General features: G+C 43.4%; 1 protein-coding gene across 2 annotated transcripts in view; it reads right to left on the bottom strand.

Moving 5' to 3' along the window:
- The window catches only part of XIRP2 (xin actin binding repeat containing 2), a 114,505-nt gene that overhangs the window by 40,972 nt on the left and 54,733 nt on the right, over nucleotides 1-18,800 (bottom strand). The gene's annotated exons all lie outside the window — the stretch shown is intronic.

Raw genomic sequence — 18,800 nt, forward strand, 5'->3', positions numbered from 1 at the left:
GGTGCATGATAACTGGCACATGTAGTCTAACGTTAGATTTACACTAGAGTTCGGCTCTCCAATGTTCGGAGACATTCAACTTTTTTTAAGCCTGGCCACTAGGGTTGAGCGATCAGGGTCGGAAAAAAAAAGATTCTGATCAGCGATCGAGCAAATTTCATCATCGTGATCGGAATTGCGATCCCCATCTTTTTAGGCAGGATCGAGGTCTCCCATTAGTTCCCACAATGGTTGGCTACTGGTAAATTTTGTGGGATAAGCTAATATTAGGGTTGAGCGATCGGGATTGGGAAAGATCGGATCCAGATCGGTGATCGAGCAAATTTCACGATCTTGATCGGGATCAGCTGGAAAATGATTGAAAATTGGATTTTAAAAACGATCTTGAAATTTCATGATCGGCTCAACCCTACTGGCCACTTAAAAAGTGGTTACCCATGCAGACCTTAAAGATTATAATCGGGTTCGCCAGGTGTCCATCAGCTTTCCATTAGTTTTATACTGAAACCAGCAGAGAGAAGAGCCCTACTTTCAGGACTTATTTGTCCACTGATTTCAGGTGGAATCAATGGCGGACTCTCCTACAGAGACTCCAATACAGAAGTGAACCTGGCATTACAAGCCAATACTGCCTGGAAAATAAACCATCAACAACTTCTTTGGTCATCTTTTGGTCTCTTCCATCCTCCTGGGTAAGGTTACGGGTTTTGGAGAACTACTGTTGCCATTGATTGCGCCAAAACAGTCACAAGGGGCTTACCAAAGTCATGACACCTGTGTTAAAACATCATGTCATTTGACCTTTGTGACCCAATCGCAGGCCTCATTGGTTCCTCTGGGCCTGAAGAAGGCCGGAAGAGACTGAAAAAATAACTGAAGATGACTCCAAAGGAGCTCAAAACGCTGCAAGGGAATCCAGGAGAAGTGGGAGGAGAGGAGGAGAGGTGGGATGAAGGAATGTGGGTTTTGCACCTCCTCTAAGTCTTCACTTATTATGTTCTGGGGACCCCAATGTATAATAATAGCCCTTCTGGTACGACAGGTGGACGAACCTTGGAAACATTTGCAATCAGGGGTGAACCATAGGTTTCTGCCGCCTGAGGCAGACGTCTGAACCCCCCCCCCCGAGGAGGGAGCCGAACGGAAGGGGGCGGAGCCGAGCAGAGGGGGCAGGGCCGAGTGGAGCAAGCATCTTTAGCAGGCAGAGAGCAGGCAGGGAGAGGACCTGCTCTCTGCCTGAGCGTTAGGGGTGGCCACTGGAGCAGCGCTGCTCCAGCGGCCTCCCCAATCCACTGCTCAGTGACGGTGACCCTAAGCCAGTCCAGGACAGCTTGTCCTGGACTGGCTTAGGTCAGCAAAAATGCCGCCCTCCCCGGGGCCCTGGCATAGCGCCGCCTGAAGCGGTTGCTTCAGGTCGCCTCATGGGAGGTGCGGCGCTGTTTGCAATATTCGTCCATCTCTACTCTAATCCCTCTAGGTATAAACAAAGATTACATTGATAGGGAGACACTTATATCATTGTATGTTCACTTAGTGCTGCTTAGTAAATATTACATTACAGTAGGATTTGTTCATAGCATAGAAAAGCAGTCACGTGTGAACCTAGCCCTATGTTTCTTCAGTCTTATAGTAAACAGTAAGAAATCTCATTAGCTCCGTATTATCACAATTTACCAGTTTAATTATTTCCACGATCAATGCAAAACGGATAAAAATAGTTTTGTACATTTCGTGCCAAAACTGCACTTAGCAAATACACAAACAAAGCGCCATCTAATAAACTGCCCTATTGTGCTATAAGACTGTATTGTAAAAACATGTAATTAAAAAAAGCAAAATGTAATTTACAAGTGTTGATGTAAAACGAAAATATAATAAGAGTAATGGACGGCGCTGTGATGAGCAATGGACTCAGCCCGGTATCCTGTCCCTAAATCCAGATGTGAATGATTTATTCTTAGTCTTAGGTGTCCTCGCTGCCGTCAGAGCTTCCCATGAAAATAATAAATGTGTCAGGTTGTTGTTTCCCAAATCAGCACACGAGGTAGTAGGAATCCAATAAATCTTGTCTACGCGGCAATGAAATAAGAAGCGGTTGGGAAGTTACCGCAGGGGACAATTATAATACGCAGAGATAATTAGTAAAATGGGATGTTTGTCTTCCTATTTTACTATTTAATTTATGATGTCTTGAATAAAATCTGAAAGATTTCCTAAGACTAAGACTCTGTCCGAGATTAGACCAGGAGGGTTACGAAGAGCAGACGTTATCGTCGTCATCTCCTAATTATTAGGTCTCATGCACACACATGACACTCAGATGGCATCCAAGTGTCTTCCAAATGCCTTCAGTCCCCCATGGGTTCCATTCTGTTGTCACAAAGTAGGACAGGAACTACTCTATAATTATCAGAACGGAATATCGGAACCCCTTTGGAAGAGCCTTGGACTGGTTGCAGGGGAACCGGCATTATAGATGTAGCCATCAACAAACCCACATGACGTGGACTGGCTAGAATCTCTGGCTAGAGATGAGTGAACGAGTTTGTAACAAAACGAGTCTGTTACAAATTTTTTTAAAAAATTTAGTTTCACATGAACCTAAAATTTTTGTGTTTTGGCACACATAAATCAGAAGTCCAGCACACAAGACTATTTCCTCTGCTGGTTTCAATTTTATGACTGACCTTATTACAGTCAGTAGGGTCAACTGGGCTCTGCGTGTAACCGCCGTTTTGGTGGGCCGCCGCGCTGATGGACCAGACCAATGGAGATACAGTGCTAGAGTGAACTTAACGTAACAAATAAGTGCAATGGAAAAGGCATAAATAAAAATACAGAAGACCAGGTCATTTTGATGGGGAAGATGGCACCATAATGTGGGGAGGATGGCACCATAATGTAGGGAAGATGGCACCATAATATAGGGAAGATGGCACCATATTGTAGGGAAGATGACATTATAATGTGGGGAAGATGACACCATAATATAGGGAAGATGGCACCATACTGTAGGGAAGATGACACCATAATGTGGGGAAGATGACACCATAATATAGGGAAGATGGCACCATATTGTAGGGAAGATGACATTATAATGTGGGGAAGATGACACCATAATATAGGGAAGATGGCAGCATACTGTAGGGAAGATGACACCATAATGTGGGGAAGATGACACCATAATATAGGAAAGTTGACACCATAATGTAGGAAAGATGACATTATAATGTGGGGAAGATGACACCATAATATAGGGAAGATGGCACCATACTGTAGGGAAGATGACACCATAATGTAGAGAAGATGACACCATAATGTAGGGAAGATGACACCATAATATAGGGAAGATGGCACCATATTGTAGGGAAGATGACATAATGTGGAGAAGATGGCACCATACTGTAGGGAAGATGGCACCATAATGTAGGGAAGATGACACCATAATGTAGGGAAGATGACACCATAATATAGGGAAGATGACATCATAATGTAGAGAAGATGGCACCATAATATAGGGAAGATGGCACCATACTGTAGGGAAGATGGCACCTTAATGTAGGACCCATCCTCGTTTTTCTATATGTTACTTTTTTAATATATGTAATCTCAAAAAGTCTAGTGATAAACCCGTCTTCTTTATCACATGGGCTCTTCAATTATGCCAGATTTTTAGGGGATTTACGTTGGATTAGTTTATGGTTTAGGTGTGAACAATAGCGGATATTTCTGCTGTACTTCAGATAGGAACTAACAGGAGAGAATTTCATTAAGGATGTGAGACAAGCTCTTCCTAATAATCGTGTGGTTCGTGCTGCAGACTATGGCAGTAAGGTCAAGTAGTATAATCAGAGCTGAGTGTTCTTAGATTTTAACAAGTAAGTGTCTCTAAATAATAATAAAACACATGTTTAATGTAGGACACGGGCCGCAATACTCATTCTGAATCTGGTTGAAAAGTCATTTCTGAATGTCCTGTTCCAGCAAATAAAAGCAATTACAATAAGCTATTAAGGGTTTTTCTGCGGCATGACCTATTTCCATAATCACACTCCATTCCTGCTCGCAACACTTTCTTCCCTTTTTGCTGTAAGATTTGTTGATTTCATGTGGACCCGTCAACTCTCCTTCCATATTTAAGTAAATTTTTGCATTCCCTATAAAAGAGCAAGTCTGCATTCTTCTCTCCCTCTTATTCCCCCTGTAAAAATAAATTGACAACTGGGTGTTACTCTTTTCACCAAGGTGTATCTGTAAACAATGTAATAGTGCCCAATCACAATGCTGAAATACATAGAGCCACTTATAGATTCTATAGGATTCTGTAGACTGAATACAACTCAAAATCAAACGTTCATGTCAAGGTCTGTCCAAAGTTCCAAACATTTCCATCATTGACAAATAAAGATGGTCAATCCTTGGAAGATTCAATTTGCAAAAATTCATGAGGATTGTCCACCTGTTTAATTTGGACCGAAATTATTCGATCTGGACACGTTCTAATATTAGACTCTGGGGTAACCATAGAACCCAGGGAAGGTGCAGAACCATAATCAATACATATACTCAACTTTCCTCACTGTCAGTGGTGTAACTAGGAATGGTGGGCCCCAAGGCGAGCATTTGACATGCACTACCCTTGCCCCCCTCAAAGACACTGACTGTTGTCCCATAGTGGCCCCTGCACACAGTATTATGCCCCATAGTGGCCCCTGCACACAGTATTATGCCCCATAGTGGCCCCTGCACACTGTATTATTCCCTATTATGGCCTCTGCACACAGTATTATGCCCCATAGTGGCCCCTGCACACATTATTATGCCTCATAGTGGCCTCTGCACACAGTATTATGCCTCATAGTGGCCTCTGCACACAGTATTATGCCTCATAGTGGCCTCTGCACACAGTATTATGCCCCATAGTGGCCCCTGCACACAGTATTATGCCTCATAGTGGCCCCTGCACACAGTATTATGCCCCATAGTGGCTCCTGCACACAGTATTATCCCCCATAGTGGCGCCTGCACACAGTATTATCCCCCATAGTGGCGCCTGCACACAGTATTATCCCCCATAGTGGCCCCTGCACACAGTATTATCCCCCATAGTGGCGCCTGCACACAGTATTATCCCCCATAGTGGCGCCTGCACACAGTATTATCCCCCATAGTGGCGCCTGCACACAGTATTATGCACATAGTGGCCCCTGCACACAGTATTATTCCCCATTATGGCCTCTGCACACAGTATTATGCCCCATAGTGGCCCCTGCACACAGTATTATCCCGCATAGTGGCCCCTGCACACAGTATTATGCCCCATAGTGGCCCCTGCACACAGTATTTCACCTCATAGTGGCCCCTGCACTCAGTATTATGCCTCATAGTGGCCTCTGCACACACTATTATGCCCCATAGTGGCCCCTGCACACAGTATTATGCCTCATAGTGGCCCCTGCACACAGTATTATCCCCCATAGTGGCGCCTACACACAGTATTATCCCCCATAGTGGCCCCTGCACACAGTATTATCCCCATAGTGTCCCCTGCACACAGTATTATGCCCCATAGTGGCCCCTGCACACAGTATTATGCCCCATAGTGGCCCCTGCACACAGTATTACGCCCCATAGTGGCTCCTGCACACAGTATTATCCCCCATAGTGGCCCCTGCACACAGTATTATCCCCCATAGTGTCCCCTGTACACAGTATTATGCCCCATAGTGGCCCCTGCACACAGTATTATGCCTCATAGTGGCCCCTGCACACAGTATTACGCCCCATAGTGGATCCTGCACACAGTATTATCCCCCATAGTGGCTCCTGCACACAGTATTATCCCCCATAGTGGCCCCTGCACACAGTATTATGCCCCATAGTGGCCCCTGCACACAGTATTTCGCCTCATAGTGGCCCCTGCACACAGTATTATTCTCCATAGTGGCCTCTGCACACAGTATTATGCCCCATAGTGGCCCCTGCACACAGTATTATACCCCATAGTGGCCCCTGCACACAGTATTATCCCCCATAGTGGCCCCTGCACACAGTATTATGCCCCATAGTGGCCCCTGCACACAGTATTTCGCCTCATAGTGGCCCCTGCACACAGTATTATTCTCCATAGTGGCCTCTGCACACAGTATGATGTCCCATTGTGGACCACCCATGAACAATTATTACACTCTTAGGTCTTTTCAGACCCCAGAGTAAAATTATCAGAGACCCAGGGGAGGATACAAACATAAAAAACACTGTTACTTAACTCTCCCATGCTCCGGCGCACCCCCTGCTGATGCCGGCCAACTCCAATGACGGAAGAGATATCACTTGAGAGAGACTTGATTCGTGACGTATAAGGATGCAAACCCAGGCCATGTGATAATCTTTGACATCATCAAGTAGGCCTAAAGCTTGCCGGAGCCCAAGAGAGGTCAGTATCAGCATTTTTCTGTTCCCTCACCTCCCCTGGGCCTCCGATTGTTATACTCGGGGGTGTGAAAAGTATATATGATAGCAGGGTTTGTGGGCCCCTGCCTTACTTACCGATCCTGGCTACTGCTCACAGCCGCTTCTGCAGAAGGGGAAGCGCAGGTAGCCATGAGCAGGAGTCAGCATCGGTAAAGAAATACCATTACCTGCTGGAGGTACTCTACCAGATAATGGCCTATTAAAAAAAAATCTGCAGTGGTAGCAGCTGCCGCTAGTCCCCCTATTATCCCGAGTGCTGTGGCAGCCGCTACCACTGCTATCCCAGTAGTTAAACCTCTTGAGCACCCAATGCTCCCTCAGTGTCCTCTTTGGTCATCTACCAACTTTCTATCTCATGTCCCGGGACCCAGGACTTGGTTTCAGTCATCATGTTGCATGCACCAACGTCATGCCGTTATAAAGTGTAGTGACATCAGTGTACCCCACATGACCACTATGTCTTGGTGGCCACCCAAGGTCTGCGACTTTATACAGGAGTCCATACCAGGTTAGAAGATGACCGAATAGAACCACCAGGGATTCCAAGAGAGGTAAGGGACGGTGACCTTCCTGGGTCCTCTGCTTATTATACTTTGAGGTCTGAAGAGACCTTCTACTGAAGGCAAACAGAGTCATCAAAAAGACAAATAACTAAAGCGCAAAATATGCTACAATTGCGTAAAGTGTCACAATACAATGATTTATCATTCTGTTCTGTAATGGATCAACTTTGCATTGCACCGATAAGAAATTGTCATGGCTATGATATCTTCTCAGAAACCAATATAACTAAAACAGCTCAATAAAAAATTTTAACCACTTGACAGAAAAGGACGACTCAAGGGCATTTATTTATCCAAGTGAAGCTATTCCTCAATATGACTGGCTTCTTCTTCTGTCACTTGTAGCTTCTCCAAACTTAAGATTTATCTCCTTATGATTTGAATAATTGACATTTACAAGTTTCTGACTTATAGATTAATCTGCGGAGTACTGTACATGTAATAAAGCCAGTGACATAAAATTAGCTCCCGCCGTCTGGAACATCCTGATCGACACAATTATTCCAGTCGGAAAAATGTAAAAATTCTGAAATCCTTTTTGTAATATATAGTATAATTATTGAGATAAGACAAATGCAATATCTTTAGCATTCACCAAATTAAAAGTTAAAAGTTAAGTTAAAAGCATGAATACTTCCATATATATGTATGTAAATGTATGTATATAAGTTATATCACTGTTGAAAAACTTTACTACTTGTCCAAACGGGACTGGTTGTTGGTGCACATTGGCTGGAGCATATGACGCTCAAGATGCTGGGCTGGGTGTGTCAAGTTCTAGTCCTTTGTGATCACATCCAGAGACGTAACTTCAGGTGGTGCAGAGGGTGCAGTTGCCAGGACCCAGGAGCCTTAGCTGGCCCATAAGCACTGGCATCAGTATTGAGATTGCAGTTTCCATCTGGCCCATAAGCCAAGGAGACCCACAGATTCCCCCAACCACATTGAGGTTTAGTAAACTCCTTAGCACCCGTAACCATCACTATCAAGAATTCACTATAAGGATGAGGTAGGGGGCCCCGGACAAAATATTGCACTGGAGCCAACAAGACTTTAGTTACACCACTGATCACATCCCAGTATGCAAAGACCGACAAAACATCAACAGCTATGGTATAAAATCAATGCTTGACTCTGGTTTGGGTTTACAGCACCGCCATGAATATTATCTTTGTGCAGTCCATTCCTGATGCATTTTATGGATAATGCTTCCCTTCAACTTGCATTCCTCTGTAGTACTTTGAGGGGATGTAGTTTTTGATAAAGTGCTCTGCTGTGCCTTGTGTTTAAGCTTTGACTTTTGTCCACAGCAGAAGCTCCTGGACATTAATGTAAAATCTGTAATGGGGACCCTATATACCTTGTGCCATTTAGAATGGTGGTATATTTTATGTGGTAATAGGACCTTTGGGTTCCCCTTAACATCTCCAAAAAAGTGTATGTGTCTACAGGTTCAGTTACAATTCCAGACACAGCCCATATACAGTATATGAGTGGTTTCTGTAAGACAGAAGTCTGATGAAGATGTTTTTTCTTACTCCTCTGCTTCTTTGTCACCTGCACCTATGATTTTTTTCCCTAATGTGTCTGTGTTTAAACTATGGCCATGGCTATCAGATTGTAAGCCCCATGGGCAATGGGTTTGACATAAATGGTAACAATCTCTGTACAGAGCGCTATATATAAGCAATAGGCAATAAATTAACAGATTGCAATATACTGTAGCCACTTCCAGCAAAACCATAAAATATTTACACCGCCACATATAAACAGCAGAGGTAAATGCAGCAAATAAATGAACGGTAAGCAATGTTGTCATCAATTGGCGTTAACTTGGACACATTAGAGATGTCATGTATCTGATACCCAGCAAAATATTGCATTTTCTTTACTCTGAGGATGTTGTAAAATGACAAGCAATAGCTCAGCTGTAACTGGAAACTTACTTGAAATGATTAGAGGGTCAGGGAGCTTTTGCTATTGCCTATACACAGCTTTAATAACACCGCCGCTTATTTGTTACCTGTGCCGTAGGGAGTAAATACCAACATTTAATATCATTTCATTGTGCGGCAGTAAATAAAGCGGTGGCAGATGTGCCATTCTGGCGTACATTGTCTAATACATCTATATAAGCATCAGTGATATTACACTGGATACAATGTAACAAATAGGAATTATGTTATAATTGGGTTATCAGCCTTGTGAATATACGAGAATCGTAGAATCTAGTAATATTGGCTACACAAAGTCTGCAATCTACAACATGGATAGTCTGCAAGATCTGGGGATACTAAATTGCCCCCAAACTAGTTCATGCAGATAGTACCCTGGGGGAAGGTATTAGACCCTTGGAAAAACGTAGCTCAGTCTTCATTGGTCTCATCAGTTTTGCTACTAGATATTGAGAAATGCATTATAAGGGGGGTCAAGCACTAAAATTAAAAGGGTTTTTGAATCCGGGGGAGTTATTTTATATCTACAGGATGGGGATATGTTTGCAGACTTGTGGATGTCCGACTGATCAGACCCCAATATGTTAAAACAACCTTGGCTTAACTGCAATACCATACACAACCTATAGACATAAGTGGCGCTGTTTCTGATAAGAAGCAAAGCCTTTAATTAGAACATTGGTTTACTGTATAATGTGACTATTACTAGAGATACAACTTTTTTATTTGCATATTCATATTGACTATCCACAATAACTATTTCTTTATCCGTGATGACACTTTCCACAAATCTTCAGGACATTGAGCCATTGATTGTGGCTCACAGTCGTCACAATCTATGAAAAATGATCATGGCGGACCCACATTCTGGCCGAGTTGTACTTTCACAACAGCTGGAAAGTCACGGGTTGCTTATTCTTTCATTAGACCATAGCAGCGAGCAGCAATGTATGACAGAAACTCTGCAAAGTATTTTACCCTCCAGTTGAGTCACAGGTGGATCTGTCATAATGACTTATTCCCTGTTTGCTTCATGTTCTCATGAATATAGCAACATGTACTGAGAAGAACGGAATGGCTGCTAGCAAGAGCTAGGCCGGGCTACAATTCACTCTTACACAGGAAGGCAAATTGCAAACTCAATCTGATACTGAGAATGGATTTATGATTTTACTGTATTCTGAATCCCAAGATGTTATATATGTATTCAGTGACATAGCACCGGGCAGAGAGAAACGTGTCCGAGGTCTGTAGCCAAGTAATCCAAAGCCTAGTACCAGTGATCGGTAGGGTTGAGCCGATCTTGAGATTTCAGGATCGATTTTAAAATCCAATTTCCGATCATTTTACGGCCGATCCCGAACTTGATCATGAAATTTGCTCGATTGAGATACGATCTTTTCTGATCCCGATCGTTCAACCCTAGTCAATGCTTCTCTATGGGAAAAGTCATTTTTAGGGTTGAGCCGATCTTGAGATTTCAAAATTCGATTTCTAATAATCTTCCAGCCAATCCTGATTGTGAAACTTGCTCGATCGCCGATCGGGATCCGATCTTTTCCGATCCCAATTGCTCAACCCTAGTGATCGGTATAGGCATTGGAGCGTAAATTGTGGGTTCAGGAACACCTGGGCCTAAGAGCGTTAGGGGCCCATAAGGTGTTTATTTCCAACATAAGGAGAGGGGAACTATAAAAAAAAATACATTATAGCTTGGGGGGGGGGGGGGTACAAATTTTGACTTGTGCCCCAGGAGCTTCATGCTACGTCTCCTATAAGCAGTTTTTTTCCATGGTCCCTCAGATACCTTCACAGCCTACTAAGGGGGCGTTCATAGATGTGCCCATGTCCGCTCGCCGGGTGTCCGTCCTATTTCCGGGGAAAACTGCATAGGGGACGGTCAGTTTTAAAACCCACTCATTTAAAGCAAACCGCTGGTGTCCGTATGCAGCCTCTCCATGTTTTTTTTTTTTTTTTTGCACAGGTACAAAGTCGGACATGCAGGACTTTGTGTCCATCCAAAAAAAAAAAAAAAACAGTTTCCCCATGAAGAGGCTGCATATGAACAAGGGTGGTTTGCAGAAACAGGTGCAAGTGTGCCCCTCTAAGTTAAATCAATGTTGCCCTTTTTAAAGCAAAGTTCTTTTATTCACGGATCAAAATTCTATGTAATGCCTTGGGCGTCCCGTGACGTAGACCTGCCCCCAAATTCATAGTTGAAAAGTTCTTTACTAAATAGATAATGGTGCCATTCGTTGTGTAACATACAGTGATGGTTCCTTCTTAGTTCCCCCCAGGTATAATGCCCTCTAAATGGCCCTCACAAAGTATGGTGCTCCCTTAGTGGACCCTACACAGTAAAATGCTCTCTAAGTAGCCATGCAACAGTTTAATACACCCCTTAGTGGCCCCATATTGAAGCCATACCATAAAAAATTAAAATACCTATTACCACTCCCCAAAAATACCTATCACTGCTCCCAAACAGTTGTCTGTAGGTTTCCTCCCCTTGTCCTCTCTCAGGGGCAATAATGTGGCGTCACAACTTCTTGTGCCAAGCCACCGGGTCTGAAGGATAAATGGTGGATCAAGAAGTTGACAGCTCTCTGCTCCACCACTATGATCAACCCCCTATCTGAAACCTCAAGAAATCGAAACAGAGGGTCCTCAGGTGCCCACTTGTTTTGTCAGACAGATTTCAAAGTTTCATTTGGTGCTTTTGTAAACCAGGACAGCGTCACTCTCTTTCATTGAGCTAAACTTTGCCAGTAAATGTTTCCTTAAAAATATATTAGATTGTCTTGACAGCTAATTAAGTTTCCATAGCAGCGGAGCCTGTTAGGGGAACTTCGAAGAGTCAATTCTGAGACGGCGTCGGGCTCTGTTAATGGACAGTGAAATAAACAGGGCCGTTCATCAACCAAATGCTGCGGTGCTTAAAGTCTGGGAGAACATTATTGAATTAAGAACACTCCAAAAATCTACAATGAAGATGAACTATGAACATATACATAAAGCAATTATTATCCGAGTCTTAGAAGCCTTTTGGATTGGGGATTTTATATCTTCCTGAAATTGCAGACGAAGATACAGTGAAATGTGAAATAAGTTTAAAACAACCTCCCAGTTAAAATTAAAAATGTGACCATATATGACATGGCCCATGTTGCCTCCATTCCACCATTCAGGTGTCTAGTTGGATTCCTTTCAAGATTACCTTGGACTTCCCTATATATGAAAGTCTAAGGCTGGATTCACTCTACATGAGAATGTATCATACGCTAGGTTCACACTTGCGCTCGGGTTTCCGTTCTTTAGGTCCACTTGGACACCTAAAAAATGGCAACACCAATCTACATAAAAAGTGTATACCTACAGAACCCCTGTAAACCGAGTCCACCGGGTTCCGGCCTTCTTGCAGGACTTTTCTCTCCACATTTTTCAAGCGTATTCAGGGATGGAAACCTGATGGACTCCATAATAGTTTCATCGGGTTTCATTGGGTACCAACTTTTTAAGCAGATTAGGTTTCCATTTTTTGGCTCCCCAAAGAATGGAAACCCACAAGTGTAAACCTAGCATTAGACACATTGTCATCTATTGCCAGTGGGTGGTTGTTTCTCTACCAGACTTTCCTACTGTGCTCTGTTTTTGAAAATCTATAACGATTTTGAAAGAAATCCGATAGGGAACGAGAAAGGAGGGACATGGGAGAAATGGAGGACATAAGATATGTTCCATCTATGGCAAAACTTTTAGGATTGTATTAACGGGGTTTGCAGGTGTTACTGATATGAAGGATGCAAAGCATTGGGCGCCACTTAACTATATGACGTCCAAGTCAGAATGAAAAGTTATTGCAGGTGTTTGTCCAACACACATGCATAGAGAATATCCACGCCTAGTATAAAGATGGCCGCCCATCACAATCATTGTCTATTATGGTACTGTAAATGGGAACAAACATAATCTTTTAAGATCTGAAATGTTTTCTTGCGTAGTCCGATGACTATTTGATACCGCCCTCCATTTCAAGACCAATACTTAGGATATATGATTTTTCGAAGTCTAAGCTAAAATAATATAAAAGATATCTGTCATCTGACTTACATTTCCAAGCATAGAATAAGATTGTGGTCCTTTTGACAGGGCTGGCATCATGAAGTGACCTGTTATATTTAACTGTCAGGTTATACTATACAGATAAGTGCTCCATGGTTGAACAACGATTGGATTTTACAGAAAAGTTTTTGGCCAGACGCCTAGAAAACAAAGTCTGTCGTGACCAAGGCAAGTGATAGGAACCTAAATTTACACGTTGTGTCATATTACTTGGGGTGTTTTTTAAAGTAGGGTTATGAAGATCATAGTGACAGGATATATATTTATCTGAAACCATTATCTAGCAGAACATTGGATAAGCCACAGCCGGACGGGGCCTTTATTCTTCCATTTTCACAAAAATGTTTGTTGTGGATTTTTAGCAATGTGTTCTCAAAATCAAAAACTATAATTCATTGGATTAAAGGGATTGTATCATTAAAACTAATTTTTTTCTGCCTAACACGTCGGAATAGCCTTAAGAAAGGCTATTGTTCTTCTACCTTTAGATGTCTTCTCCGCGCCGCCGTTCGGTATATAATCCGGTTTTCGTCGGTATGCAAGTGAGTTCTCTCCCAGCACTGGGGGCGGGCCCCAGCGCTCAAACAGCACTGGGGGTGTCCCCAATGCCGCGAGAGAACTCTCCAGCGCCGCCTCCATTTTCTTCAGGAACAGGTCTATTTCGCGTCTTCTTCCGGCGGTGGATTCAAACAACTTCTAGGCCTCTGGCAGCCGATTGCGCATGCCTGCCAGCCACAAGAAAATGGCAGCTTGCAATACTGTGTAAGCTGCCATTTTCCTGTGGCTGGTGGGCATGCTCTGTCAGCTTTGCCCTAGGCTTGACGCCTAGAAGTTTGAACCTTCCGCTGGAAGAAGACCCCTTCCTGAAGAAGAGTTCTCCCGCAGTATTGTTTGAGCGCTGTGGACCGCCCCCAGTGCTGCGAAAAAACTCATTTGCATACCGATGAAAACCGGATTATATACTGAACCGCGGCGCGGAGAAGACATCTAAAGGTAGGAGAAGAATAGCCTTTTTTAAGGCTATTCCTATGTATTTGGCAGAAAAACATGAGTTTTAATGATAGGATCCCTTTAAGGCTTATAGATATGTAACAGTACGTTGATATTTTGTAATTGGAAATTGGAACTAGTAACTGATTTCAAGGCACTTAACACCATCACCACCTTGTGATGTCATCCAGCTAAGAGACAGATTATCATATTAAAAGGGTTTTCCCATGACTGTTATGGCCCATCCACTGGATAGCCCATAAATGTCTGATAAATGTGGATCCCACATCTCTAAGCTTAACCTGACCAGCTTCCATGCCCCGATACTTACCTAGCCGGGACCTCCCTAAGAAGACAGCTATGGTGCGTCTTTTTGGAAACAATGTTTCTCTGAGCTATGCTGTATCCATAACCCCCATACAAATGAATGGGGAGTTAGGGAAACAGTGTAGCTCACTGTTCTGAAGCACAACCCTCAATGCGACGATCAGCTGTATATCCTTTATTAGACATCTATCTTTCTGATCTTAGATACCCTTTAATAAATAAAAGGGTAAATCTCAGTTTATACTCTGCCCCCCCCCATCTGTTTTTTTGTTTCTTGAAGACCCACACTTTAGTGAATCTAAGAGGCCTTCAATATTGTGTAAGATGTTAAATGATACCTAAGGCTTTACACATTTTGAGCAGGGTTTATTGCATTACCACTATCTGATTTCCAGCTTCAAATTCGATCTCTAGACAACAAGTATGTTTGGCATCCATTGTAGACATTCCTAAAATTGGGGCTCTATATCTGACTTGCAGAAAGTAATAACCCCCCTATTAGGTTTCACTATTCCGGGACACTTTTTGCAAATCTGTCCAGAGAGGTTGAATTAATATTTAACATTCTAATTGAATCAATCCATTACCCGATGCCCTGACAGCTGGAAAAATCCATACTTATCATAATATGCATATTGATTGAGATTTTCATAATACAGAATTTTATGTGATCTTTTTATTTGATTATCTGCATTCCATTTTACAAAGTGATGGCTCTTGCAGTTTTTTTCTTCAGGGAGATCAATTAACACTGCATCTTCCATCAACCTTAATGTTAAAAGTGAAAGTCGGATGATACAGTAAAAGTTCTGGACCTTGTTCATTCGGACAAGTTTTTTATGAAAATAAATATTTGAATTTAAAGGAAACCTGTCGCCAGGTCTGAGACTGCTCTATATGAGAAGGGTGCCCCTATGCTCCTGGGGTCTGAGACTGCCTTATAGGAGCATCATGTCCCTATGCTCCTGGGGTCTGAGACTACTCTATATGAGAAGGATGCCCCTATGCTCCTGGGGTCTGAGACTGCTCTATATGAGAAGGATGCCCCTATGCTCCTGGGGTCTGAGACTGCTCTATATGAGAAGGATGCCCCTATGCTCCTGGGGTCTGAGACTGCTCTATATGAGAAGGATGCCCCTATGCTCCTGGGGTCTGAGACTGCTCTATATGAGAAGGATGCCCCTATGCTCCTGGGGTCTGAGACTGCTCTATATGAGAAGGATGCCCCTATGCTCCTGGGGTCTGAGACTGCTCTATATGAGAAGGATGCCCCTATGCTCCTGGGGTCTGAGACTGCTCTATATGAGAAGGATGCCCCTATGCTCCTGGGGTCTGAGACTGCTCTATAATAGAAGGATGCCCCTATGCTCCTGGGGTCTGAGACTGCTCTATATGAGAAGGATGCCCCTATGCTCCTGGGGTCTGAGACTGCTCTATATGAGAAGGATGCCCCTATGCTCCTGGGGTCTGAGACTGCTCTATATGAGAAGGATGCCCCTATGCTCCTGGGGTCTGAGACTGCTCTATATGAGAAGGATGCCCCTATGCTCCTGGGGTCTGAGACTGCTCTATATGAGAAGGATGCCCCTATGCTCCTGGGGTCTGAGACTGCTCTATATGAGAAGGATGCCCCTATGCTCCTGGGGTCTGAGACTGCTCTATATGAGAAGGATGCCCCTATGCTCCTGGGGTCTGAGAATGCCCTATATAAGCAGCATGCCCCTATTATCCTGAGGTCTGAGAATGCCATATATGAGCAGCATGCCCCTATACTCCTGGGGTCTGAGACTGCTCTATATGAGAAGGATGCCCCTATGCTCCTGGGGTCTGAGACTGCTCTATATGAGAAGGATGCCTCTATGCTCCTGGGGTCTGAGACTGCTCTATATGAGCAGCATGCCCCTATGGTCCTGGGGTCTGAGATTGCTCTATATGAGAAGGATGCCCCTATGATCCTGGGGTCTGAGAATGCCCTATATGAGCAGCATGCGCCTATTCTCCTAGTGTCTGTGACTGCCCTATATAAGCAGCATGCCCTTATACTCCTGGAGTCTGAGACATCCCTATATGAGTAGAATGCCCCTATGCTTTTGGGGTCTGAGACTGCCCTATATAAGTAGCATGGCCCAATGCTCCTGAGGTCTGAGACTGCTCTACATGAGCATGCCCCTATGCTTCGGGGGTCTGAGAATGCCCAATATGACCAGCATACCTCGATGCTCCTGGGGTTTGGGGCCCCAAACTCAGTGTTCTGGTTCTGATTAGTAGCTCCGTTTAGCACTTTAAGAATTTTCACTGTGCCGGTCTGATACTCTCACTGCGCTACTGAAGTCAAGGACACTATACTTCACTAAACTGTCTAGGCTAAGGTTACACCACCTATCAATTGGCTTATTGTGAACCAAATTTTTTTGGTTTAAGAAGACCTTTCACTACCCCCAACAACTCTGGCAAAGTTGGAATTTTTTCTGTAACTAACAGGGTCTGTTCACAAGGCGGAAAATGAAGAGGAATTCCTCTTCATTTTCTGCTGCCGGTATTTTCGCTGCGGTTTAGCCGTGACGTCCACCATGGCATCCCGCTACTAATTAGGCCCTAATGAATAGGCCTAATCAGCAGGGAGTCTTTGGCCGTGGACAATGGCAATCCGCGGCAAGATCGAGCAGGATACTTTTTCCCGTGGCCTGCTGCGATCACTGCCTCCATTGAAAACAACTGGGAGGTGGATCCCAGGAGAAATCTGCACTGGATTCAGGGGCAAAATTCGTGGCCCGGAATAGAAAGATAAGGACTGCCCACTTGATTGGACGAGAGAAATGGTTGCTCAGCAACAGTCATGGGTACAGAAAAATCCAGCTTTGCCAGAATTAGCAGAGCAGCATTTGCTGAAGGATGCAGAACTGGTGCAGGAGCGGTGCTGAAAGATCCTGTTAAACCCACTTCATACAAAGTCATGTCCAATTTCCATGAAGCCAGACATCCATTTTGAATAAGACTGAAACACTGTGTCAAAAACCAGAGGCATTTTTTTTAAATTAAGTATTTTAAACAATGCTCGCAACCACAATCGTTTACCTGTGCCCTGGGGATACTAAAGTCACAATATAGGAATACTAAACACAGTGATGTCACAGTACAGGGATAATACACACAGTGATGTCACAGTACATGGAAAATACACACAGTGATGTCACAGTATAGGGATAATACACACAGTGATGTCACAGTACATGGAAAATACACACAGTGATGTCACAGTACAGGGATAATACACACAGTGATGTCACAGTACAGGATAATACACACAGTGATGTCACAGTACAGAGATAATACACACAGTGATGTCACAGTACAGGGATAATACATACAGTGATGTCACAGTACAGGATAATACACACAGTGATGTCACAGTACAGGATAATACACACAGTGATGTCACAGTACAGAGATAATACATACAGTGATGTCACAGTACAGGGATAATACACACAGTGATGTCACAGTACAGAGATAATACACACAGTGATGTCACAGTACAGAGATAATACACACAGTGATGTCACAGTACAGGGATAATACACACAGTGATGTCACAGTACAGGATAATACACACAGTGATGTCACAGTACAGAGATAATACACACAGTGATGTCACAGTACAGAGATAATACACACAGTGATGTCACAGTACAGGGATAATACACACAGTGATGTCACAGTACAGGGATAATACACACAGTGATGTCACAGAACAGGATAATACACACAGTGATGTCACAGTACAGGGATAATACACACAGTGACGTCACATTACAGGGATAATACACACAGTGATGTCACAGTACAGGATAATACACACAGTGATGTCACAGTACAGGGATAATACACACAGTGATGTCACAGTAAGGGGATAATAAATGCAGCAATACGACTCAAGGATAGTTTATGCACACAGTAATATGACAGTACGACTATGTTCACATCTGCATCAGTCTCCATTGGAGACCCCCTCGCAGTGTCTGCTCAAAAAAAGTCCTGTAGAAACAGATCCCGTTATAGTCAATGCTGTCCATGTGCAAGTGAGAGGCAGAGCTAGTGTGAACCTGGTGTAAGAAAACAAGGTGCAGTGATTTCCCAGTGAATGGGAGGATTAATGCAGTGATACCAGGATAATATACCCTGCTATACCCTCATGTGGCCCAGTCGCTGCCAGGACTCTGTATACTTTAGTATACACCACAGATAGTTCCTATTTGCTATTTGCTAAAGGATGGACAAGTAAAATACTTTCTATTCTTCTATTTTTTTGTTGTTAATTGTTTTTATGAACTGTTACCGTGTTTAACTTCTGCTTATCTCGGGCACATTT

The sequence above is a fragment of the Leptodactylus fuscus genome, chromosome 8 (genome assembly GCF_031893055.1).
Source record: "Leptodactylus fuscus isolate aLepFus1 chromosome 8, aLepFus1.hap2, whole genome shotgun sequence".
NCBI lineage: Eukaryota > Metazoa > Chordata > Amphibia > Anura > Leptodactylidae > Leptodactylus > Leptodactylus fuscus.